At 46.8% G+C, this 27,706-nt stretch overlaps 1 protein-coding gene across 48 annotated transcripts in view; it reads right to left on the bottom strand.

The window, feature by feature from the left end:
* Positions 1–27,706, bottom strand: part of RBFOX1 (RNA binding fox-1 homolog 1) — a 1,434,211-nt gene that overhangs the window by 226,744 nt on the left and 1,179,761 nt on the right. The window lies entirely within an intron of this gene.

Below are 27,706 nucleotides of genomic sequence, written 5' to 3'. Positions count from 1 at the left end.
CGACCTGCCCTCATTAAAAATTCTCTACAAACAGGTGCTTCTCACTGGGCTGACTTCTGAAATGGCTTTCTTTTTATTCCCAGGGACACATCAAGAGCTGAGGGGGGGTTCATGCAGTATAGATCAGTCGGCCATTGACAGCGCATCAGACTTTGACAAGCTGCTTGGCTCGTTGAAAGTCTGGGTTGGGCTTGGGCCCGTCAAGGCTACGCTATTGAATTATTGACAGGCGCTCACCGTGGTGCAAGGGGAGAGAGAACCATAGCCTCAGCTCAATAAAGATGAAATGGAAACCCTCTCTGAAGCCGACTTTAGCACGTTAAAGGAGTTTTAATGGGCTGGTTTAAAATTCAGTAAGAGAATGCATTAGGCTGATTATATTTTCAATGGCTAAATGCAGGCACGCACACAAGTTTGGGATTCTGAAGGGTTTACAAATGAGTGGGGAGGCTGTCAGGATGAATTATCCCCTTCCAAGGGAGAGCAGGAGTCCAGGGACGCGCCAGCCTCCCCTCTGACTCGGGCCTTCTCCAGCCTTCTCCTCCATTCCCTTCTGTTCCCATCCCAGCACAGAGCTAAACTGCTCGTCTGAATGTACTCAAAGGAAGCTTCACTGTCATTCTGTCCACTTTGGTCTCAAAACCCAAGCCAAGGGCTAAAATCCATAGTAGCACTTTCCACGTCTTCGCCATCCCATCCATAACGGCCACCTCCATTCCTGGCAAGAGAAGAGCGATTTTCGCCTCAGTACCGCATTAGAGGACACAGGGACTCTCCGTAGCCAAAGTCCTCTGGTTAGCAAATTAATATTAACAATTCTGATTTTTCTTATATAATCTTTTCTTCTTTAAATTTCCACCTGCCAAGATTTACTTGTATTTTAATAGCTGATGTCAGACAAGCAGCGTGCAGCAAGTCCCATCTCAGAACTATAATTTTAAATACAATGAGACGCGCATCAACTGTCGCATTGACATGCAGGGAATTATTCCACGTGGACTTTTAAAGTGCATCCTAAAAGCTTCAAAGACCCAGCACATTTTAAAAGAATTTAAATTGATGATCCTAGTGTTTTTTTTTTTTTTAAGCAATTTGTCTAATGTGACCCTATATTCTTTTTTTTTTTTTTTTTTTTTTTTTTTTTCTCTCTCTCTGACATCACTTCCAATGGGCTGCCTCCTGTCAAGTTGCAGAAAGGGCCGACCAGCACATCTAAATCTGGGTTCATTTGCCTTCTGCAAGATTATCTTTGCCAGGTCGAGCAGTATAAGTAAATCAAAGATGCTTCTCAGGGCTGCAGGAGTAGACTAATCTCCAGACAAATATTTAGAAGGCAGCTTTGCCTACTCTGGCCTTAATCGTTTCCAACTGATTTGACTTATTCTAATTACAGCCTTTATGTTATAAAAGCCATTTTTATGTTGCCGGGGAGCAGTTTCATTGCAAATACATGAAATTTTGCTGAGTTTCCGTTCCCATGTTGATTATGGAAATGGTACTCTGCAGCTTGGCTCTAATTAGAAAAACACACTGCGTGGAACGTCAACAATTTTTAACATTAATAACGCGCCGACAGCATCCTTTTGTCTCTCCTAACATCTTTTCCCAGTCTGACACCACAGAGCCTGGGATTCACTGGGCCAAGGATCAGGACTCACTTTCCCACAGGGTTTGATGGGCAAGACCTTCCCCCACCCCAAGGTGGAAGCTACCCCTTTGGAGGAGAAGGATGCTAACTTAATATAACAGGAAGGGGAGGGGACAGAGCTCCCCATTCTAGCACAGCCCCGGGTGGGGCTTCTGTTGCACACTGACGAACGGGGAACTGCAACGTAAGGCAGCGTAAACAGGTCCTGCTACAAGTCTGAGGGCACTGGGTCTAGCTTCTCGGGGGTTCTTTCTGATGCTTGAGATGGCACGATGCGTTGAGAAGATGCCAGCAAGGACACTGAGCACTTTTCTAGATATCTCAGTGAGACCAGAGATCAGCCCCATGTGCCCCTCCAGTGCTTGATAGAGAAGAAAGTCCCTGAGCCTCGCCAGACCTCAGTTTCTTCATCTCTAAAATGGAACTGCTCACAGCTGCCTTGCTGGGCTGTTGAACTAGGGGTCCCAGCACAGTGCCACCGAGGGGTCTTGAGAATGTGCGTTCAGCCAGCGGTCAGGGAGCCTGAGACGACGAACACTCTAACTTTCAAACACACTTGACCTTGGAACAGGCAATTGTATTTCCTGCGAAATACATGACGTGAAGCCCAACACATCCATTCATACACCTCGGTTCCAGTTTATCTACCCCCTACCACCACCTGTCTTTGTAAATAAAGTTTTATTGGCACAAACTCACACTCCTCCATTTAAGTGTGTTTGCAGCTGCATTCACACTCAAACAGTAGAGTTGGCAGAGACCAGATGGCACAATGTCTAGAATAATTATGATCCGGTGCCTCACAAAACCCCTGTGCACCTTGGCCTGAGACGAGGAATCCTGCATCCTGGAGGTGCTGTTTCCCAGCCCCACTCCACATCAGTCAGAGTCACAGAAGCACTCGCCTCTGGACATAGAGGCCTAATTTCTGGCTGTCAAGATGAACTGAGTTACAGATTAGCCGTTGCTCAGAACATTATTTATGCAGAGGGTTTTTTTTTTTTTCCCCCCACAGAATCCCAAAGTCCACCTTTTTCCCAGGATTCTATCCCTCCCTGGGAGTCACAGCCCCCTTTTAAAGCAAGAACCCAAATCTAGAGGTGTGTGCACGCTGTGAGCTGTGTTTCTGCTGCAGGAAAAGGCCCCAGATCAGCCCCGAGCACTGGTTCCAGGCCAGCCACTGATCTGGCCGTGGCCTTCAGACCCAATGCACTGTGGACCTCCTGTCAGCGTCTGGAGACTTATTTGACCCTCTGCTGAAATGACAATGCCTCCACAGTGGGAAAGTACAGGAAGAGCCAGTGGAGGGACAAGGGGGCTTGGCACCACCAGCTGCCACTGGTGGGAGACAGAGGCATCCATGTGTGTGGCCTCCATGAAAGTCACCTCTGTGTCAACTAGAAAGGGGCCCTGAAGAGAAAGTGGGAACTGGGTGGTGGGGCAGGGTCTCCTACACAGAGCAAATTGCTTAGTAACTGGGTGCACTGAACAGGAAGGCAGACTTCCTGCCTCAACCAGCTCTGCTGCTTGCTCATGTTCCTTGGCATGTGTCTATGTCTGGTTCTTATCCAGTCACATCACACACAGCACTGAAGGCTCATGATGACCCAGCCCTGTTGTCACCTCCTTCTTACAAGTAAGGGTGCTTCCAAGGTTCAAATGTGGACCCTGGTCACAGAACCCCAGGTCTATTGCAAGATGTTGCAGCTTTGCCTTTGGGGATGAGTAAACAACAACAGAAAGGCAATACCTCCCCTGGCTGGAATTGTCTATAGGCAAAAACATGAAGCTGGAATAGTTACAGTGACTGAATAGATTTTATTCAAAAATATTCAAGTGGCTACATTAACAATGGGCTCGTTTGGCTGGATTATAGCATTAGGGGAAGGAACGCAGAATCCATTCGTGCAGTCAAGTTCTGCCGAGCACCGATCCTTTATAAAGACTCATGTTAGGCACTCAGCAACACTAGGGTAACAAATGGCTCCTGGCACAGAGAAGGCCAGGTGTGTGTGGTGGGGCAAAGTAAGAAAACAGTGGAACAAAGTTCCACAGGGCAGAGTTCTGCGTGTGTTGTGTGTGCCAGTAAATTCTCTGACTTCTAGAGAGAGTTTAACCATAGTACATTGCAATAATGATTAATTGGATCAATGGAAGAAAAAAAGAAAAAAAAAGCCAGGGTCTAGGGACACAGAAGTGTCTGACCAACATGCAATGGTCCTTTTTCCAACATCCAAAGATACACTGTCCCCGTGGCTCTGAGTCCACATTGGTTACATGCAGTTGGGGTGAGGTCCTCTCTTCCTATCTGTATCCATTTAGTGACTACTTCCTGCTCACCTGCTACCCAGTGAGCCATACTAGGCTGTGAGGGCACAAGCAGGATGAAACAGGGGCCTCCTGGCCTCCTGGAGCTTATCAGAGTGCAGAGACAGAAAATTCAATGCTCCTAAAGTCTTGCCAACCACTGCATGTGCTACCGGAGCAGAGGTGCTAGAGGCGAAAAGGGAAGGGGCAGCCTGGGCTGCTGAGATGGGCTGTCCAGAAAGCCTGCCTGGAGGACTATGCTCACATTAACCACGAATGGGGGAGGGGGAGAGGGAGGGAAAGGCAGCCACTTGTGCAAAGCCCTGGGGATTCCAGAAAAAAGCCAGGCCTGCCGGGGGTGGGTGAGCAGGGCCAGAGCAGCCAGAGGGGATGGGGCGTTGCCTTTGCCAGTGGAAGATCTCCCCTCCACTGGCTCCAGTCCCCAGGATATTGCTCATCAAGTTAGCACCAGGAGATGCCGGAAGGAGTGTCACCAGGCTTCCCTTCCCTATAGTTCTGAGTGATGCACAGCCACCACCCTCTTCCTTGGGTCATGCCAGCACACCGCCAGTGTGGGTACCTCACAAGGAGGAAAAACACATAGCCCTCTGAGGGACCGAAAGTCTGCAGGCTGCCAGGGTGTGCTGTGCACTTCCTCACCCCCGAGAGGGCGGTGGGGGAATTGCTCTTACTATTACCACTGCTGCTACAGCCATCAGAATTGTTTTTCCCATTATAAAGATGGGTAAGACTGAGTCTTAGAGGAAGTCAGTTGCTTTCAAGGTAAAAAAACAAACCAAGCCCTCATTTGTGGTCATTGACCTTCAAACGTAGGCTATCCCATTTGAACATCTGGTCTTTAACATTAGACGTTGATTCTTATAAGCTAGATTTGCTTCAAAGAAGACTTTGCCCCTTTAAGAAAAAGACTACTCTGCAATTACTACGTGCCAGGCACAATCCTGGGTGTTGGACAGACACAATGACAGGAAGGACCCCTGACAGTGAGGAGGGACAATAATACCATTGCTGCAAGATGCGCGCATCATGCGAATGCCCACAAAAAACTGCAGTGATTCAAATTGGAGGGAATGGCAAGTGCGCTGGGTCTCCCAGAAGACACGGCACTTGCACAACCACTTAAAACTCTCCAGCGGAGGAAAGGGAGGGAGAAAAGTTCCCAGACTGTAAGCAGACCTTGGTTGTAGGGGCTCCTTTTAAATCCAAGAACATAATGAAAGATCCTAGAACTCAAGTTACAGATGGGGACCCTCTCCTAAAGATACTGGGGAGCCACGCATGGTTGCTAAGCCAGGGGGTGGAGGGTACATTTCACATTTAGCCAACCCCACGCCTCTCAAACGTCACTAGGGGTTCTCAAAGTAAGGTTCTCAGACCAGCAGCACCAGCATCTCTTGGGAATTTGCTAGAATGTAAGTCCTGGGGTCCCATTCCAGACCCAGTGAATCCAAAACTGGCCTCCGCTGGCTTCACTTCACTCTGCCTTCTAACCAGAGACCTGGTCCTGGTGCTGTTCCCGGATCCTTCAGGGAGTCAGGAAAAATATGCAGCATGCGGTTTTCCAGGTGTCCACCCACAAGACCGAGTTGGCTGTCCAGCAGTGCGCACGCCCAACCTTGTCAGGAGAGACCCTCTTGGTGCATTCACTGGATCTGAAGGGCTAGAGCCTTCTCCCATCCTTTCTGGCCTTCCAGTTGTGCAGGAAGCCAGATAACCACCGCCGCCCAGACACGCACGCTGCTGCTTGAAAACTATCATTAGCTAAGAGCTGGGCAAAGGCATCCAGAGGCGGTGAGCTAATGGGAAACAGGCCACTCCACGCCCTAGCCTGGGCTGCGGGTGCCCCGGAGCTGGGTGTTAAGTGGGGACTGGCAACTCCCCTCTAATGACCTCCTGTTAGTGGCAACTATAGGCAAATTGCTAGCAAGGATTAAGTGAGGGACAATGGCAGGATCACTGTCAAGCAGAAAAAAGACTCAATTTGTAAAGAAATCATGACTCCATAATCACTTCTTTAAGAGCTCGCTCGGCTGTGTTTGCCTTGGGAAGGTGTGGCCCCAGCCTAGGCCAGGTGCCCCAGACCCGCACAGCTTTTCTTTGGGCATATTAAAACCATTACTCCCCTAAAAGAGATAAGCCTTGCTATTAATAGGGCTTTGCCTCAATGGGTCTCTCCTGACATCCCAGACCCAGATGTCGCCTTGAACAAATAAAAAAGAATGTGCAGAAACAATTGATCTGAGCTCATGTACACAGCAAGTTTATGTAAACACAGAGAATCCAAGAGGAGGCTCTGTGGGGAAAAAAGATACATTTTCTTTATCTCTGTTTGCATAATATCCATGTGAAATAGAAACAAATTAACAAGGTGGTATTTTAAGAACTTTTACACAACAGTGAGTGTGTGTATGGGGGGTGGGGTAGCTGGAAAGAAGGCTCTCTTGCCCTAGTTCAAGAGAGGATTTTTTTTTTTTTTTGAAAAGGAGGAAGGATCTTCTGCAAACGTTTGGAGCTTTTGACCAACTAGGTTAACTGCTATTTTCAAAGCTCATTCTCAGGGCTTAACAACTTCATCGTTTTTCAGATATTTATCTGGTAAAGTTTGGAAACAGAATGGAAGAGAGGAATCCATGTCCTTTCTGAAGAAAGATTCCAAAACTTCAGGACAAAACAGAGAAAGGGACAGAAATAAGCTGATATTTAAAGTTGGAACATGACTCATTCAGATATAAATGTAATTTTAAGTCCTTCAAAGAAGGACTCTTCTCCTTTGAAATTTCTCAAATATAAGCAGGTTTTGAAAAAGTTTCCTATTACAGGATTTGCTTGCGGAGAGAAGGAAGGGAAAGGAAGAAATGAAGAAGAGGAGAAAGAAGGCACGATTCTGTAAAAGCCACTTCAACTACTTATCACCTACGAAGTCTAAGTTTTTCCCATGGAAGGCTTATAAAAAGTCATTGTGAAAAATAAGAATTCAAACCCCACTTCTCTCATTAAATTTGCACGTTCTAAATGAAGCATCACACGATGTTAAAATTCTAGCTTGCCGTACCAAAATACACTTTAAAACACGATTTTACTTTCCTTCTCTAGATGTCCAAATGAGATTATTTCTCAAGAGTATATTGTTTTCCCTGAAAATATATTTTTAAAAAATAGCACTAGCTGTAGGCAGTGCACTAATTTTTTTAGACTCTTTTTATTTCAAAACAATAATCATTATATGTAGTGTCAGTATCGCCTCTACCTAAAATCACATTCTTCTTTGTGCCCAAACTTCAAAGTATCTTGTTAGTTATAGAACATAATGTTTCCTGTGTTTCTATCCAATTTTACCCCATGAGTGGTCAAAATCACATTTGTTATTTCCAGAGGGAGACGGAGAACCTGAAGAAAAATTAACCTGGGACTCCAGGTGAAAGTCTGGTGACTCCCTTTGGCTCTGGTCACCTGTTTTTATTTGTAGGATAATGCTACGGCCCAAGCCACATCCATTTCACGTGCACCTTCATTTCTTTTTACGGCAGGTGCTAAGTAGCAGATGAGCTTAACAACGTGGACAGCATATACTTTGTGGGCAGGTGTGATATAAAGATAGATCGTATTTGATAAAAGAAATTTGAGTATAAATTACATACATAAAAATGATGGCTGCTCTATTTGTGCATATTTTCCCCGAATAAAAAAATAGTAAACAACTATTATTACAGCAGTCCCTATATCATGGTATAATTCTTTCCCCTCAAAATTCACTACTTAAGAATCTCCAAATGCTTTAAACACACACACACAGAGACTCGGAATAAACCAAAGGGAATAATCAGCTTGCAAGATTTTTTTCCTGCATTGTGCTTAAGTTGCATAAATAAAGAGAACAATTACTGTCAGATTCCTTTAGTTCTTCATCCCATTTTTAAAAACTCTTAAAAAAAAATAAGGGGGGACTGCTTGGGATTAAAAGAAAAGGTTTCCTTCAGCAAAATGGACATGCGGTAGAGACAGCTTGAGTAAACAAGGCCTATCCTTCCCCCACCCTTCTGCTATCTAATTATGCTGATTTCCAGGAGGGGGGAGTTTTGAAGTGGCAGGAAGGAGTCCTCCAGGACAGATGCGGAGAGACCCAGGGAAGGATGGTGCAGCCTGGAACTGAGGGAAAGGAAGCCGCTCTGCCCGTTCCTGTTCCTTTTATAGCAACCAGACACATGAGCAGGTCAGCAAATCAAACCCAGAGTCCCCCAAATCACATGCACCAGAGAAACCACACGAGCCGCAACTGCCAACGTCCGTCTGTGCCCACGTTTGGCGAGACGCACTCCTTCCCAAGAGCCTGAAGGCAAGCCTGGCAAATCAGGGGTACAGACGGAGACAGAAGTTTTGAAGCAAAGTGTCCCCAACTCCCCAGGTACTCCAGAAGCCCCCAAGTCTCCCCTGCACGTCATTCCACAGAGCCACCGTCAGATAATGCTCTGGCACCCCGAGTTCCTTTAGTACCAAAGCCATGCAATTACCTGCCATTCTTCCCTTGTTTTTCTCTTTCCGTTTTGCAACGTGCACTGAGTCCAAAACCGGGAAGAGGAGACGTGATCAGTGGACTGCAGCAGCTGGGGTGGGCGAGGGCCAGTTCTTCAGTGAACTGGTCTTGGATGGGGGGTCACTCCTAACAGAAGGCCAAGGCTGGTCTCAAGATAAAACAGGGCTCACACTCCCCAAGAGCCAGCTATTCCCCTTTTCTGTCCCCATTGCCCCTCTCTCTCCTGCTTCCAGAGACGGAATCCCCCGTGGGAAGAGAGGAACTCACCCCAGGTGTGAAGCCAGAGGCACGAGGTTGGGCGGCCAGGCGTCAGTGTGAGGTGCTAGTGGTTAGCTCCATGGGCAAAGGGGTGGGCCCGGGAGGGAAAAGGAGGGATGGAGGGGCTTGGCAAGAGGCAAAGGGAAAAGAGACAGAAGAAAAAGCATCAGGAAGACGTGCGGGGGTGGGGTGGGGGGAATAACAAACAAAACAAAACAAATGCAGGCAAAGGGGTGGGAAATTAATAATCCAACAAGCAGGTTCCCTTGGTGTTATTAATCACACTGCCTCGCCCAGGCTGCAGAGGCGCGGGGCTGCACATGGAAGGGGAGGGGTTTGGACACCATTGGTTGCCTCTGCTCAGTCCTCCACATCCCAGCCAATCCTCCCCGTGCCTTGAGGTACAGAGAGATCAGGGCTGCAGTTACAAACCCTGGAAGAAGAGAAATCGGGCTGGGTGGCTAAGGCACTGCTCCGTCCAGTTAATGCACTATAAACTTTATTTGAGCTGACTCCTCATTTGATCCCCCTGTGACGGGGTCAGGGAGTGCAAGCAATTCCACCCCAAATCATGCCATAATCGAATTGCTGCCTATTTCCCGAACCTATAATGAAAAAGGCAACCGAAATAATGCAGGTAATGTTGGCGGCCTCCCTTGCCTGTCGGACATCATTACCTCCGCCGCCTGCCGCCATTTCCCCTCTCGAACAATGAATATATTTCACAGCCCACTTGCTCTCCCGTGTGGGTGGCACGGTGTAGACACCTACTCGATAGGAAAGGAAATCTAAAACAATAAGCCTGCTCTAGAGCGCCGTGCCCAGCAGCCCGCTGGTGGGAGAGGCAGGCTGAGCAGAGTGCATCCTACCCGTGTGCACACGCATGCACACAGACTCATGCGTGTGAAGACACACACGTGGAAACACGGTGTGGTCCGAGCACAGGCGCAGCTGACACCAATTCAATTTCTCTTTGTCTCTTTAAGTCCCGGCTCCCATCACCTGCAGCATTAATAACTGGGAGTGGAACTCCTTTATCACTCAGATGCTCAGGCAGTTTGATCCTATTTTCTCCCTCTGAATAAAATGAGACAGATGTGGCTTTAGGGACAGGGGATGAGATAAAATAACATGCCTACACATCCTACCTGGAAATGTCTTTTAAGTGCCTGCTTCCCCTTCACAAAAGCTTTCAAAAAACCAATACCCTCTCTTTACATGCCCTTAAAAAAAAAAAAGAATTCAGCATCCCATGATATTCTGCTTCTTGGAGAAGTGCTGACAGCGGCAGGATGCAGTGGCACAGAAACTCGGAGCCACAAAAGGCACAACGTGGAGTTTCATCTGTGTGGCTGCCCTTTGGGGGAGGCCATCTCCTGGCCAGTGGGGACACAGCATGGGATGCTCAGAGGGCTGCTGACGTGGAAGCCATGACTGATTTTGCACCCAGAGGGCTTGCAGCCCTATCTTTCATTTCTCCAACTTGCAGGTTCGCTCAGAGCAGTCACTGGAACTGTCAGACATCAGGTCCTGCCTTAGAAAACTTGGTTGTACCTGGCAACCTCGCTGCCGCTGGATCCTTTACCACCAAACCCTGGGACTGTGGCTAAGTCCTGGAAATAGGTATACTCAAGGATGCACAAGAGTGGACAATCTTATCTGTGCAAGCACCCATTAAGCAGGGGCAGGAGACAGTACAAATACATCTAGTTGGAGAGTCACAAATAGGAGACATTTCAAGTCAGAAATAATAAGAGTCCAACAGAAGTATTTTCTAAAGCATCAATTATGATACAGATCTCCCCTCACCCCCGTTTCTTCTCATTTCATTTTTGTTCTATTTTTTTTTTAAACATAGGAACTATACTCTACATTTTTTTTATTACACATAACTTTCCAGGTCAATAAACTTATCTTCCCCGTCTTGGCCCTACCTTTGACAGGGAAAGCCAGCCACAGAAACCTCACAGCCACAAGACCAGGCAATAATCAGGAGACCTGGCCAGGAGAAGGCCTGAGTCTTCCCCTCAGGGTGTGATAGCCTTGTGGAAGGCAGGACCCCATTTTTTTACAGAGATACAGAGATCCTGGAGTACATGCTGACACACGTGGACAAAGTATAATTCTTTAAAACACTCAGCACTATGGGTTATAGAGAACAGATCTTATAAGAAAAAAATCAATATAAAGAAAAAATGTTCCAGATGTAATTGAAGTCATACATTTGTACATGACTTCTGCTATATGCCCAATTACTGCTATTTATCAAAGAGTAGACAACATGGAAACTGGCAGCATGAAAAACAAATTTTACTAAGTCAGAGGGAAAAAAAATCATCAGAAAGAAAAGAAAAAAAAAGATACAAATAATAAATAATTCAATATTCTCGAGGAAAGCTCTGGCGGAAAAGGCCTGGTTGATTCAAACATCAGACATGGGTCCTGACAAGAGACGTATCGATTTAGACCATTCTATCATCATTATTCCAGCCGGAGCCCGTCACAAAAGCTGCTCTCTTTGCTCCTGTTTTTATTGCCGTAACTACCAACCTCCTTCTTATACTTCGATCTCTTTGAACCGGTATTCATTACAGCTTAAATCTTAAGCCTAAGCATAAAATGATAAACAGATTCCGTGTCTCGCGTCTGGAGAAGGCAAGGGCTTAGCTTCCTTAAAATCTAATAGGACGAGAGGCTACTTACAATCTGCTGAGGATTCCCGCACTCTGTGGAAGAGGTCATGTGCCCATCTGGGTAATTACCAAGGCAGAATATTTAGATTAGAGGGAGCGCGTCTATCCAAAGCAGACATTCCCCACACCTAACAAAGAGTTGTCAAATGCCGAGCAGGGAAGAGGGACCACAAATGTACCCTCATTTGTTACTTTAAAGGTGATGAGAAGAAACACTGACAACATGTATCTGAAACAGTTTCATCCTTTTCTGCCCAGACTGGGTACCAACTGTATACTTGTTCTTCGAACCAAGACAATAGAAAGAGGTGGTGTGTGTGTGGGGGTGGAGGGATAAGAAAAAGGAAGAGAGGAAAGAAAGGGGGAAGGAAAGAAGGGAAAGGAAGATCCTTTCAGGTCAACCCAGATCACTAAAATACAGTGGTATAATTAGTGCAGAAAAACATGCCTCCATTAGGCATCTGGAAAAAGCAGAACTATTTCTTCAGTGTTGGACGTGTTAATTACAAGCAGATAGGAGGTGCCATGGAAAATTAACAGTCTCACAAAGGCTGGAGAGTTAGACAGACAAAGCAGGGCTGCTGGAGGGTCGGGAGAGCAGGTCAGTTCTGAGGAAAGATAAAAGAACTGTCCTGTCCATGACGGGCAAGGGGAAAGGGCAGGGCCCCGGTTATCAGCAGTTAATGAGGCAGGAGGTCCACGCCTGCACACGCCACAGCATTCACCACGGAAATCAGATGCACTGCTCCCAGGTGCAGGAAAGTCAAAGCCACGGTGGGCCTGAAGAGGCTCAATCCTCTGCCCCCCGGAGGCCATGGACGCCCTGAGCCAAGGAGCGAGCTAGGGTCTGCCCGCTACTCAGCAACCAGTGTGGCGGGGGGGCTTCTGGAACTCCCACGAGAGGATGAGAAGGGGCTCTGGAGATTGAACAGCCCCTGCCTCTGCTGCCCAGCTAGGATACGAGGCCTGGAGGGAAAGATCAGGCAGCTGCATCAGGAAGGAGGGACAAGATGTGACCAGGTAGACATGATGACATTTCTCTCAGTGGTTCCAGAGAGGGTCTCTAGAAGTTCAGAGGCTGCCTTTACCAGGGAGAGAAGGAAGAAAAGGGGAGAGAAGTGAGAAGGAGCAGGGAGAGAGCGAGAGAGGGAGAGAGAGAGAGAGAGAGAGAGAGAGGGAGAGAGCGAGCGAGAGAGAATGAGGACATTAAATCTGGGCTCTAGAGACCGGATGATTTCAACACCACCTCTTTCTGGGCTTACAGGAAGATAAAAACCCCCCAATTCTAAGCTTTGGATGAAGCTAAGAGCACCCTCTGGTAAAGGGCAGTTCAGTCAAAGGCTGGCGGGATCCTTCACACCCAAGGACTGACCACATACAGCCCACAATGTCCATGACGTCACATAAGGAAGATGTGTGTGGGGGGGCACAGTCGCATGATACTGTATCTCCGCCTTGAGGCCTAACTCAGACCCCAAAGGAGAATGGTCATCTCCCTGGCTGGGAGGGCCTCTAGACAGTGTGGCATGGGCAGGAGCCAGGGTCGTCTGCCAAGGAGATGTCAGGAGCTACCCCACCTGTGAACACTGGGGAGAAGCCCCCCACCCAAGCACACACAGGGTATGGTCCTGTCTGGTATTTATGGGAAGACCTGATTTACTCCAGGCAAACCTCTTCTTCTGTTAAAACCTTTTAACGATCATGAGGCATGGAGGCCTCTGTATCCCAGGGTCCTACATCTGTAGAGTCAACCACCTGCTGATGGAAAATATTTGTAAACAGTGGCTCCTATTCTAAGCATGGGCAAACTTTTTTCTTATCATTATTCCCCAAACAATACAGGATAGCAATATTTTGCATAGCATTTGCATAGTATGAGGTGTTATTAGTAATCCAGGAGTGATTTCCAGAGAGTCAGAGGCCGTGTACTGGTCATATGCTCATGCTACAGCATTTCACGTGGGAGACTTGAGCACCCCTGGATTGCTCTTTGTCGGAGTTCCTGGAACCAACTTCCCTAGACCTCGAGGGACAACAGCACTGAGTGGCCCCTGAAGCCTGGCTTCAGGTTCAGAGTGGGAAAGGGACCAGGTTGACCTGGAGGGAGCGGCAGGGTTAGGGATGGAGGAGCAAGGATGGGCAGAGAGCACATAGGACATCTTGGCCTCTAGTGACCAAATGAGACTGAGACTCTCCAGGAGAATTTCCATACAGTGACATCTGGAGCCTGCCCAGGGCGAGTGGTGTGGGGCCTGCAGGCTGAGTGCGGGTGTGCCTGGTGTGTCTAACCTCGACCTCCTTGGCCCCCCACAGCTCCTGCACAGGGGAGAAGGGACTGATGGGGCCGCCAAACTGGAGAAGCAAGAGGGTGTCCAGGTCTGTCCAGGGCTGATCTATAACACACACTGGGGCAGAGAGGTGTGGAGTGCACCATCTTCACATAGTCCCAGACAACATTTTCAAAATGAAAAATATTGCAGAGGGGAAGGACAGACCTGTGGGGGCCTGGGGGTGGGGTCGCTGCAACCATGAAGCCTGGGATCCTGCAGACAGCAGGTCCAGTGTGTCCAGCAGTGGCTGCAGCAGGAAGCACCCCAGAGGAGTACACACGTATGCGCAAACACACACACACACACCACACACCAGAGTGCATGGAGTGAAATCAGAACAAGGCAGATGAACAGCATCAATGTCAAGGTCCTAGTGGTGATGTGGGACCACAGTTACGCAGCGTCCCCAATGGGGGCAAAGCGGTAAAGGGAAAGTCGGACCATCTCTTTGCATTATTTCCTACAACTGGATCTAAACGGACAATGACCTTGAACACTAGAAAAGGTCTATAGAAAATTCAAGTTTTGGAGTCCTGCGCTGGACTCCTAGCGGTACAACCTGCCAGTCATGAGTCCTCAGACAAGCAACTTTCCTAGGCCCCAATGTTCTGCTATAGGACATGGAGAGAAATGCTGCCTCCTCCAAAGGATTTTTGGGGGATTAAATGAGGTCATATGTGCTATGCGCTTATCGCAGTCCCCCGCACTTAGCAGGACTTTGATGCATGCACTATTATCATCATCAGCCTCATTCTCATTATCACCTAGTGTCCAAATAAACGTGGATAAATGGGAGTATGCAAAAGGCTATTACCTTATATTCAAGAATTTTCATGGAGATTAAAAGTATGTCTAGTATCATAAGGATCTTCTGAATTTCGATGAATGGGTGCTTCAAAGAACTCGTTCTTTCCCAAGTGCATGACTGATAAAGACCAGAAGGTCATCCTGCACAAGCAGGGACCACATAGTTCCACCCCTCCCCAACCACCTGTGTTCATAATACGGGCCCCCTCCCCACCCCAGGATGGACCCAGGTTCCTGTACCTCCCTCCTTCTTCCTTAGCACTCAGCAGAGGCTAGGGGTGACTTCCGGGCACTCAGTCACATCAACTAAGCACTACTGGGAGGAACAACAGGGAATAAAAGTCTCTCTTCTGATCAAATTAGTTGGACATGGATCAATAGGAAGCTTTGGCGTGTCCGTAAGCTCGGAGTCTGTAGATTCCGGGCACAGAGTCACCTGAGAGACAGAGAGAGGGAGAGTGAGGGGAGAAATAATACCTGCTTCCTTGGCACAGAGATTTCCTTTTATTGAATCTGTCACTTCCCATTTTGGTTAACAAACTGCAGAATGGAGCTCATCGTTGGGCAAATATTACAGCTCCCTGGAATAGGAAGTGCCAGCAATTGTTTCAGACTGGGACCACAGTGAGAGAGAGAGAGAGGGAGAGAAGAAGACTGGGGACTGTGCCTGATGGGGGTGGGCAGCTCTGCAGAGCTGAGGTTTGGGGAGAAGAGGGGGATGGGCTGGAGTTTCACTTCATTTCTTCCCCTCCTAAACTCTACTGGACCAAGTGTTGTAGCAAGCACTACTGGATCCAAAGTTGTCACAGAGAATGCATAAGAAAGACAGCTCTATTTCTTCCCCAGAAACATAGATTTAAGCAACATTTTACATAGCATTTTTGTTGTAAATTTGAGGTTGAATAATTTTGGAAGGTAGAGTCTGGATTTGCTTTCCTTCAATGCACTATTATTTTCTTCTATTTTTTTCACACTAGAAACATAAAGTGGTCATTATTAGTGGGCAAGACACTGAGTGCTTTTATCTGCTGGGATTCACCCAGTGCTTCTTGGTGGGGCATGGTGTTTTTCAGAGAGCGAATACAAAATACTAGCTTGGGCTGCCCTGCCTTTTTGACAATGGTAAGTGTCCTGCATGCTTTAGTATGTCACCCAAAATCACAGAGGTAGAAAACAGAGCTGGGGCTCCAAGCCAATGTGGGCTCCAAGAGTTTCTTCCACCATGCCTCCTGACTGCCCACCAATGGGCAAATGGGTAGTTATGTCTCTAACTTTTGAGAGAGTAGTCATTCTGAGGATGACTCAGGGCACTGGTTCACAGCTACCTTCTGTATCTACATTCTGGACCAGAGCTCCAATCGGTTACCAGAAAATACGCATTCCTCCCGGACTACAATGCTAGCCAGTGGCACCTGACATTGCCCATCAGATTCATCTGAGAAGACTTTGAAAGCCCAGCCCCTACTCCCACAGGCTTCGAATGTATAAGCAGGCTGCTAAACCGCCTGTTGCCAGGTGTAGCAACATTATGAACGTGAATAACAGTAATGAAAGAATTGGTTCTTTAAGTATGGATGGAAATGAATGAAGTCAGCATCTTCATCCTCCCACGGCTGCAGGATATAGTGACAATGTTGGTCGTTTACTAATGATGGGGCCATGTAACCTTTTCAAGCCTCTTATTTACAAATGGGGGTGAAACACCCCCTGCAGTGTTACCATGGGGATTAAAAACAACTTTTAGAAAACACTGAGCTCCTGATGTACTCGAGTCTCAACCAGATCTACCATATTGGCTGGGAAATTAAAGTTTTCCATGAAAGTAGAACAACACTAAAGATGACCACAATAAAACTGTGTTAATTTGTGTGGTTCACATTAGAGAAGGCCAGATTTGAATCGAGGATTCCTTTACGTTGTTTTCGCCTTTATTTCCTGAATATCATCTTCCCAGGAAGACCTGGTTCACAGGTCTGACGACTGATTTCCATATTCTTACCCTGTTTCTTACTTCTTTATATCACTTCCTGTGGCCTGGCCATTTGTGATACATGTGCTTCTGTGTGTGGTGCATTCTGCTGGCGAGCTCCAGGGGGGAGAGGACCCTATCCACAGTCACCTGGAATCCCACCTGGCACACAGACACCCAAGATACACACCTGCTGATAACCAAATGAGGACTGAATGGGCAGGTTGGCTGTTGACCACTTGACTGGGTTATCACTTATGTCTGGTTATCAGTTTGCCAAGCATGCAAACTCTCGAGACACCCCCGACTTGATGAGTCAGAGTCTCTGGAAGCAATGTTTGGAATTTTGGTTTCCTCCTACCCTGTAGGTTATCCTGATGGTCAGTCACCAGCATTTAAGGACCAAGCTTCTCAAGTTAGTACAGTAACGATTTTTGTATTGCTGCCACGCTCCGTCTCCGTGCACATGGTACAGGAATCCCAATTAAACTCACAGAAGCTGAAGAGGTGAACATGAACAGCCCCAATGCACATGTCCATGGACTTCAGGAGTCATGCCTGAGGTCACTTAGCTACTAAATAATAGAGCTGACCCTGGGACCCAGATTCTACACAGCTGCAAAGAAAATGCCCTTTGGTTAAACTGTGCTCTTCTCACACCAAATAGTCGCTATTTCCTATCTGAATCCTAGCCATTTCTGAATCCAGTACCCACTGAGGAAGACATCATGGAGATTCAGTGTGGACTGTAGGCACTGGTGTGTCACAAGAGTAACAGCAGAACTGCAGGGGCAGGACCGAGCCTGGAGCTCATGGCGGAGGAGCACGAGGGAGCCCCACAGCTAGAGGGAGGAAACCTCAGGGCTTCCAAAGCTGGTCCTCGAGCCAGAAGCACTGCAAACACCCTGGGCATTGTGAGAAATGCAGGGCTTCAGTGCCCGTTCCCAGACCCACAGAGGCAGGAGCTCTGTGAGGGACGGTTATCTGGGAGTTCTAGCTACGCTGAGTCAGGTGCGATCTGACGGTTAGTGCTCAGTGCACAACCATCGAGGTGGGCTGTCTGTTGGCCATCCTCAGAGTTCCAGTTGGATGGCAAAAAGCCGACATGAGGTGGTGCCCAGATCTCTGGGGACCATTCGTACCCCTAATAACCAGAGAAGTACAAAAAGAACAACCACAAGAAGCAAAAGAACGAAAACTCACATTACTCAAGTTCCATGCAAGTGCAACGCATGGACGTTGGTCTACACTGCTGTCCAACCAAGAGAGGAGAAGGGGCCACAGAAGTGACCGTGGCCCGGCCTCTTGGGTTTTCACCTGCACAAGTTATTTCAGTCCTCATTACCACCACGGAGCACATCAGCATCCCCAGTAGAGAGACATCTTTGGTTCAATGAGCCGATGACTGCATATCCCATGTGTAGAGCACCCTGCTGGACCACAGCAATCACCCGCCACTGACGAGCTGTTCTGTTCCCAATCAGGTTGAACCATGTGAAAGTGACATTTATGTAGGTTAACAGTCACCAAATGCCAGTCATTCCACATGCTTCTATCCATTACCACTATCATCTTCCTCCCCCTCCTCATCAAAGGTAGCCATGGAGACGCAGCTTAAGCTCTAACTGGGGCCACCCTGGAAGGGGAGCCACCCAGCTGTGCCCTGGTCCTCCCTTGGGTCTCACTGTGAAAGACACTGGCTCAGGCAAGGGGCAGAGCCTCCCTCTGCCCTGACCCTCCGCCCACTGAAGGCATGGTCCTGACTCCACTTCTCCACACTTGATTTTCTGCACTGCCAGGCTGTGCCATATCAAAGCAAAGGGACTAAAGAGATTTCACAGCTCCTGACCTTCAGCAAGGAATGCCCAGGAGCGAAGAATGAATGAAACATGATGAAGTTTCATGAATTTTTCTAGAAAATCTAACTTTCAATGAAATCAGGGAGGGAGGGGGGTCAAGGGAACAGCCAGCGTTAGAAGACCCGACCCGTGGTGATTGGATTACATTCCATGGCCCGCGACTCCTTATTAAGACCATCCAAACGAATGTAATATGCGCCACGCACACATACATATTCAGCTCACACGCACAGGCTGCTTAGGAGAGCGGGAAATAATCGAAACAAGAAACAATTGGCAATAGCTTTTCAGCAAAATTGTGTTCAGAAGGAGCCCTGTGCTGTTTTCTCTGCTTTCTGCGTTCCCTGACAATGGAGCGGGAGAAAGAAACGCCATTCTATAACCACTAAAAATAAATACTTGTGTTATATTCTGTTGCCTCCGCAATGAATAAAACAGGCACGCGGGTTTATAATATCAATTCACAGGGCTCTTTCTGCTCCAGTGAACTGTTACTGAACGGTTCAGAACAAAGCTACAGGCGGATCGGACGAAGCCCCTCTAACAGGGCTGACATTAGGCTCAGCCTGATAAGACCACATCAGAGAGACTCATTCTCCAGACCCTCTGATCACGGCAGCCCGCGACGGAGAGGTCCTCCAGCTCCCGGAACCTGATCACAGGCCCGCTCTGCTGATCTGGCTTAGAGCGACAAGGCAGCTCAGGGTTATCGGGCTAAGCTGAGGAGTGCTAGCCAATCTCGTGTTCACAGTGCATTGAGACATGAAGAGAAGCCCAGCCCAGGAGCGGGGCAGGGGGGTGCTGGGGGAAGGGCACCGAAGGAGAAGGAGAAAAGTTCGTCTGAGACCCAGCATGCGGGATGCTCACGTGAGAATCCTGGGCACTAGCACGACTGTCCTCAGGAACGTGGGTTCTCAGCTGGGGACTGTGATGATCCTCAGGGACACTGCAGTGGTTGCGGCATGGACAGGGTGGAGCCCAGGGATCCTGCTAAGCATCCCACCATGCACAGAATAACCACCAACAAAGAGCTACACCATCCCAAAGGTCGATGGTGGAGAAATCTGCTGGAGGAGTCGGCCCCTCCAGACAGAGATGACGCCTGATTGAATTAGATCATCAAGTTAGTTATCAGCAACAGCAATCGCAATACTCCCTGGATCGATGGGCAGTGCAGAGAGGTACAAGTGGCAGGAATCAGTTACTTCTCAGCGGATCAAACACGTTGTTATAATTTGAGGATATTTGTGGGCTATTTTTAGAGCCACGCTGTTTACTCCCATTCATCTCAACACAGTGACAGTTCTGAATGGTTTACTGTGCTCTCAGAAGACAGTGTAACTTTTTTTTTTTTTAATTTCAAAATGAATACAGTCACTGTATTAAAATCTCTGCTTTTACTGTCATCTGCAAGTCACCACAGCAAAGCACAATTTATCTCACTAAACATAGCTGGGGGAAAAAGTCTAAACCGTTTGAGGGCCTGCCTCAGTTAGCTTCAGATTGTTCTAATTTGCTGCAAGGTCATTAACAGGAAGATGCTACAGACAATGTAAATCAAAAATGGTGTATTTTCCAACACTCAAGGCAGCTCTCAGTTCTGGTTAATCAAATTTTCTGTGACGTCACTAGGGGAGGTTTGCAGCCTACCGTGGTCTAGAGCCAGGGCTACCCATGGCTTTTCTGTGAAGGGCCACAGAGCCAACAGTTCAGGCATTGTGAGCCACGCACTCTTGCAATTATTCAACTCTGCCATTGCAGCACAAAAGCAGTCATCAAGGATGGGCAAATGAACGTGCATGGATGTGTTCCAGTAACACTCTGTTTAGGGAAACAGTCTGCCAGCCAGATTTGGCCTGGGACTAGAGTTTGCCCAACCCCGGTAAAATAGAAAAATCTGTTAGGATGCTAGAGTTTACCTGAAGAGACAGAGTCTCCAAGGATGTGCGAGCACCTGGAAGACCTGCAAGACCTGCAGACTCCAGGCTTTTGTTATGCATGTTGATTTGTAGGAAACAAAGGTGAGTCTTTGTTTTTTTTCTTTCTTCTGTGATACTGGGTATTGAACCCAGGGCACTCTGCCACTGAAATACACCCCCAGCCCTTTAAAAAAATTTTTTTTGTTTTGAGACAGGGTTTAAGTTGCACAGGCTGGACTTGAGACTGGGAACCTCCTGCCTCAGCCGCCCTAGTCCTTGGGATTAAGCGTGCACACCATGCCCTGCTCTAAGGTAAGTCTAAAGAACCATTAATATTTTGATTGATATAAGAAACAGACTTTCTCTTGTGTTTTCACTGAACTCTGCTCTTGCATTTCTTAGAAGAACCAGTACATGGAATACAAACTGAGCCCTCACCATACCATAGATCAGGCACCAGCGTAGGCTGAGGACATGAAGATTAATTCAACGGGTAGGAACCCTACCTGCCCCAGATAGCTTATATGAGTGTCATGTTCTCTTTTCTGTGCAGTCTTTCTCTGCACCATGCATGCTCACCTGTGTGTGCAAACACACACACACACACACACACACACACCTCCCTCTTGAAAATAAAATTCAATGTTTTTCCATCCCAGTATCACTAGCAGTGGCAGCAACAAAGTTGTCCTGGTAGGCAGAAAATTGCATTCCTCCCAAAGATGCCCACAGCTTTGTTCCCACTTTTCCTGGCCAAACAGATTTTACAGATGTAAATCAATTCAGGATCTTGAGGTAGGCAGATGATGCTGGATTATCTGGGTGGGTCCAGATAATGTCAGCATAAGGGTCTTTCAAAGATCAGAGGAGAGATTCCAAAACATTACACTGCTGGCTTTGAAGGTGGAGGAAGGGGCCACCAGCCAAGGAATGCAGGTGGCCTTGTAAGCTGGAAAAAACCAGGTAATGATGCCCCCCTGGAACTTCCAGGAGGAGTCAGGCCTGCTGACACCTCGAGTTTAGCCCAGAGAGACCAATTTCATAATTTTTGGCCTCTAGAAATTTAAGAGTAAATTTGTGTTGTTTTTAAGCCACCAAATTTATGGCAATTTGTTATAGCAGCTGTAAGAGGCTGATACTGCAGGTGTCAAATGATGATTTCCCACATTGCTCAAGGGTGACTTTGGAACACAGGAAGTTTGGGGGGCAGGGAAATTCTGGATTCTGGGAAGTTTTAATTTTACTTTTCTTCTAAGTGCTTGAGGTCATTTTTTAAATTGATGTTCACTTAGAAGCACAATTCAGAAGTGGGATCTCTTTTGGGAGTGCACATGGACCCTCAGGGGCCCAGGGTAAGATAGTGAAGGGATTGGATCTGCTTTCAAAATTGGACTCCCACACTTAGCAGCCAGGTAACCCTGAGAGAAAAAAGCAATTTCTCCAGGACTCAGTTTCCTCTTTTGTAGTGTGCTACAATAATCCACCCTCGGCAGTATTTCCACGAGGGTTAAAAAGGACATGAGAAATATTTGGCACGCAGTAGGCCCACAGCATCTAGCAGGTCTTTTTCACTCTCCCGTGGGGCTTTGCTTTGCCAGGGCATAATGTTTAAGTGTCACGACATAGATGAGCTATTCTGGAACAATCACAGTTGGAAAGAGATTTTTCAATTTGTTTTGGAGAACGCAATCAGCTTGCCAATAAAGCTTTCATCTCTAGAACGGAGTTTCTCATCTTTTAGTGCTATTAACATTTGGAGCCAGATAATTCTTGGGTGTGGGATCTGCCTGTGTGTATTGCAGGGTGATCAGCTGCAGCCTAGCTCTACCTATGACAAGTCAGTGGCATCCCTCCCCAATGTCCCACTCCTGACCACCCTCAATGTCTCCAGTTACTGTCAAATAAGCCCCCGGGCCACCATCACACCTAACTAAGGATCAGAGACCTAGGACTGTGAGCTCATTGTTTCAAATACAGAAGAATAGGAAAGGGCACAGGGCATGGGACACCCTGCCTTTGGTGAATAGGCAGAACCCCAGTAGCAGGAGTTCCTTGTGCCACCCAGGCTGTCTGTCACTCCCTGGTACAACTGAAACCTGGCACAAAGACGTCTAGGACCAGGCTTGGAGACCTGGAGCAACACAGCCAGTGTGAGAATGTGTGGGCAGGCCCAAGCTGGCAACAGAATGTGTTGATCTAAAATGTGCAGCGAGAGGCAGGCACGGAGGCTTGTTTAACCGTGCAAGGGTGAGGGCGGCTGGAGTCAGCACAAGTCACCTAATTGCTGCCTTTGGAGAAGCCTGAGTTCCAGAGCAGCTGCAAACACACTTTACCCAGCGCTCGGCTCTGCTCAATGTTCTCTGGCAACACCTGGTGGAACAGGGAAAAAACTGCACAGCGCCTTGGCTGGAGCAGCTGCATCTGCTAATCTCCTCGCAGCGGCAGGAGAGGGTCTGCAGCAGAAGTGCCTTCCGAGGCCCCGCCTCTGGGCTGGCATCAACCCTGTGCCCTGCTAATTTCTGCTGTTTCCTGTCTCTACTTTCCCAAGCAGAAAACAAACGCTGTTGTATCGTCAAGAGTTTTCTTGCTAGGATGAGAAAATAAATTGCAACTGCGGTCTCCTGGAGTTTTCTCTGGGATGTGCCGAGAAAGCTCCTGACCATCGCCCAGCAATTTAGCAAGCATGCTCTCTTCAGCTTTAAAAACACACCCTTCCGGGTTATTACTGCATCCAAAATGGTATCCTCTGTGGTTCAGTGGGGATCTTTACAACTGTCGAGAAGATCGTTTCTACTCAAGGGAACAGCGATGAGAAAGGGGTACCCAAACCCCAAAGTCCACTCACAGGGAAACACTGCATTAGCCCAGGATCTCCATGCTGGCTGCCACCCCCTCATGCAACCCAGAGAGCTTGCATTCATTTTTGCATGGGTGGGAAGGAAATGCCCAGCTTATCAAGTATTCTACATGATAGACACATGGCAGGAGGCAGAGAATTAAAAAGAACAGTCAGCATTTGGGGAGAATGCTCTCTTAGAATTCACAGGCTCACTGCACACAATTCAAGGCAAAAGGAAGCAGACCTGGGTGGGAGACAGGCTGCTTTCTCAGACTTAGGTTCTGGTCACTGGAATAAAGCGCCTACCCCAGCGGTCACGCATGCCAACTGCTTCACACAGCGCCTGAAACCCAGTAAGTGCTTGGAAAATGTTAGCGGGGGCCACTATCCCTCAGCTCTAAGAAGCTATCACTGCATTTCAAAAGTTTGGGATCTGCCCCAGTAGGTCAGGGACCTGCAAGGTGACATCAAATAAATTTTCATCTTTTTGTGTTTCCCTTGTCTGTCAAAATGGAGCAAATGCGATTAACGATTATTTATCTCAAAATATCATTATTGGTTGGGGTAAATAAAAGATCGGGTACAACATCAACATAAGACATTATTATGTGTTGGATGTTCACATTCATATAAAACGCACACGGCCAATGTTATTAATTGGGCACCTGTGTGGAATTATTTGGAGGTGTCTCAAAATGGGTGCTTCAGTCACTGACTGAGAAGGACTCTCTGGAATTGAGTTGACCTGGTCAGACGGAAGCTGAGGAAAGACTCAAGTCAGACACAGGCATGGCCAATAGAAGCATGAAAGGTGCTCCACATTACTAGTTACCAGGGAAATGTAAATCAAAATCACAACATTGGATGGCTATTACCAAAAAGACGAAAGATGACAGGTGGTAGCCAGGACGCAGAGAAAAAGGAACCCTTGTACGCTGCTGGTGGAAATGCAAATTGGCACAGCCAGATGGAAACCAGTTCATTTCACAATTAAAAAGAGAACTTGAGTATGATCTAGAAATTCTGCTTCTGGGTTTTCATCCAAAGGCAATGAAACACGGATCTCAAGGAGATGTCTGTATCGCTATGTTCATCTCAGCATCATTCACGATAGGACAGGGAAACAACCCAAGTGTGAAATGACAGATGAAGAAACAAAGGGACAGACTTTTTTAAAAAGCAGAATATTATTCAACCAAGAGAAGGAAATTCTGTCATTTGGAACAACACAGATGAACCTGGAAGACATTATAGGAGAAGGAATAAGGCAGAGGCGGACAGAGCAATGCAGTAGGATCTCACTGACGTGTGGGATCTACCATAGGCGGGTTTTAGAGAAATAGAAGGTAGAACGGAGGTCACCAGGGGCAGAAGTATGGAGAAATGAGCCTTGATTCAAGGGAAAAAGTTTCAGCACAAGAAGAATGAATTCCAGAGATGGAACATCCAGCACAGGGTACATGCTGAACAATATGCATGGTTCGAAATTTGCTAGGAGATCTCAACTCTTCTTACCAAATACACACACACACACATGCACACATGCATATAGATATGGGAGGTGATAGATAGGTTATATTGAATAGGGTGATCATTTCACAATGTGTACCTACATCAAAACACCAAGTTGTGCATTTTAAATATTTAAATAGTTCCTATTTAAAATATTTAAACAGTTCCTATTTGTCAATTATATTTCAATAAAACTTGGGGAGGGTGGTTGGATAGTCCAAGGATAATCAAGTCCCATTTTATGTCTGGGTTGTATCATTAATATGTAGTTCCTGGCTCATCATTTCCTTAAAGATCAGATTTTTGAATTTTCCAAACTATTTCTTGAACTGCCTTCAAATCCCTCTGCTTCTGGATTTGCTTCTGGATGGACCAGTATCTTCAAATCAAAGACTTTTTCTTTTTTCTACAGTGGAAAAGGTTGATGCTGAGATTCAAAGTTGTAATGTCCTATCCAAAGGTGCTCTCCAGGAGCTGGGGGTTTCCTTCCATCAGTTACATTCTACAAACCATTTACCATATTATGTGCCAGTGGCTGTCCAATTAGGCTCATCTGAAATACTGTAATTAACAGAGGGGATTCTCACATACTTAGCACTGGAAGCTACTCGTATTATAATTATGCATAAGGATTTGGAAGCCCAGGAAAAACATCTTTTCACCTCACAAGTTCAAGTACTTTAAAGTGCCCAGCTCTGGCCATGACCCCCAAAGAGCAACAAGGGTCTGTTTTCTCCTGTCCCTTGGAAGAAATTCTCAAATGCAGGAGGATGGGATATCACTTTTTAACTTTTATTTAAGACCACTTTTCAAAGGTGATATCCATATGTACCAAGAGACAATGGCTTAATCTGAAACTATTAAAGATTGATAACTGAACTCTGGAACATGTTCACTATTTTTCACTTCAAAGGGAAATTATTAACGACTACTTTTCGGGCACTTAACAAAGTCCAGAACTGAATAAGTTAGTGGATCCTCGCTTACAGGTTAGCCTTCAGATGGTGAATTTTTAAACATATTTTCAAAGAGTTGTTCATCACCACTAGAGTTCTGAAATAAAGCACATATATTTTTCAATTTGGAAAAAAAATGGATCCTATGTTTTAATTAAACCTTTACTTTAGGATTAGTCTGACCATGTGGAAAATGTCACTCTGCGTCTTTAAAATGTATTTATAAAATGAAAATGCAGTACAAAGGGCTTTGTTAAAGGGAAGGATAATGGCCAGCATGGTGGTGCACACCTGTAATCCCAGCCAGTTCAAAGCTAGCCTCAGCAACTCAGTGAGACCGGTCTCTAAATAAAATACCAAAAAAAAAGGGCTGGGGATGTGGCTCAGTAGTTAAGTGCCCCTGGGTTCAACCCCAGGCACAAAATAAATAGATAAATAAACAGAAGGATAAAGAACCCACTGAGGCAGACTTGAGGAATTATTGACACTGGATTCCTTCTCTTTGGGACTTAACATCCTGGAGATCCGAGAGTTACCCAAATATGATATTTTTCAAGAGAGATTTTCACAGGACAATTGAGTTTCCTTTAGGCAATTTAGAACGTCTCTGGGCTTGCATCAGGGTTGTGGCAGGTGAAGGAAGCTGGACAAACTGAATCTCCAGGTGCACCTACCTGTCTGTAGAACCCATAGCATTTCCAGACACCTTTTATCATTACCTCCCTGTCTTCCCTAATTCTGGAGGCAAGCAACAAGGATACTCTCCCCACGCTATGCTGACAATGAGGGTCAGGTCCAAAAAGTGGAGAAATATATTTGCCAATTGCCAGTATTGAACAGGGAATTACCAGTAAAATACAAATGTTCCCCTGCCCAGCTATTTGGATTCCAAATTACTTTTCTCTTTCAACCTATGTACATTTCTGTCTATCCATATGTGTGGCTATTGATCTATTTATCAATTGGTCCACCTGTCTATAGTTTTGCCAAAACACCTGTCATTATTTTAAGCTGGGGTTGAAAATTTGTTGCAGAGAAGTCCGGAATAAGTGCTAATGACTTGAGAAAGTTACCTCCTTGAGGACAGCCACACTATTTGGAGGCTGTTTGAAATTCAGAAGTTTTTCCTTTTTACTTTATTTTTGCATATTCATGTATAGTTTGACTTGTTTCAGAGAGAATGGGTTTATACTAACTACTCTTTGATTAAAAATAAATGCACCGAAGATGAAATTTAAAGAAAAAAAAAAAAAAAAAAAAAAAACATGATCAGGCAGCTTAAGTCTTTTTGATTTTCTAGCACCATTCCCTGTTCCCTCTATTCAGGTGAATCCTCCTGGGATGTCTTGGGGCTGCGTTTTGGATAAGCCCTCTCAGATCAGCTGGATCTTACCGATGTCATACTTTGTATGTTTGTGTTCCGGGTTTCACCTGTGGTTCCCAGGTTGGATATGCTAGAGATGAACTGCCATTGTGGTATGAGACACTTGGGTTTGCTGCTTCAACAACAAAGATCACCAGCTGCACCACCTTCTGCAAGACCCCCTGAATATCACTTGGTGGCATGTGCACCCATGGCAGCTTGGTCACTGGCTCCCCATGACACCACACCATGCAGCTGGAAACCAAAAGTGATTTCTAATGGACAGGATTATTGCAGGAATGAGGCTCATCCCCTGCACCTGCTGGAGGGTGTTCCGCCCCGAGCTTTGGGGGTTGTCATCCAAGTGGAAAACTTCAACATGCCTGCAGGGCAGGCAGACTCACCTGCAGCAAGAGGCTGGAAAGAGTACCTGCAACCCCCTCACCCCTGCAGGCTGGGGTGAGGTGGGGCTGGGGGTGATCTGAAATGTGCTCTGGAGCAGCCAGGAAAGGGACATGTTCAAAAGAGAAAGCTGTGGGCCTAGAGCACATCTGCCAACAGATTTTTAACCACTAAAAAAGCAAATTGGGCTGAAATGGGAGGGAGCTTTACTTTTGAGGCCCTCTGTCTCCAAGGCTAGTCCGGATATGTCTGCTAGACCCTCCACTGAGACTGCAGTTACCTGGAGGGTGGT

The sequence above is a fragment of the Sciurus vulgaris genome (genome assembly GCF_902686455.1).
Source record: "Sciurus vulgaris genome assembly, chromosome: 18".
In the NCBI taxonomy this organism is placed as follows: Eukaryota; Metazoa; Chordata; class Mammalia; order Rodentia; family Sciuridae; genus Sciurus; species Sciurus vulgaris.
Note: the sequence above shows the minus strand (reverse complement) of the source record. Positions and strands in the feature narration are given on the sequence as shown.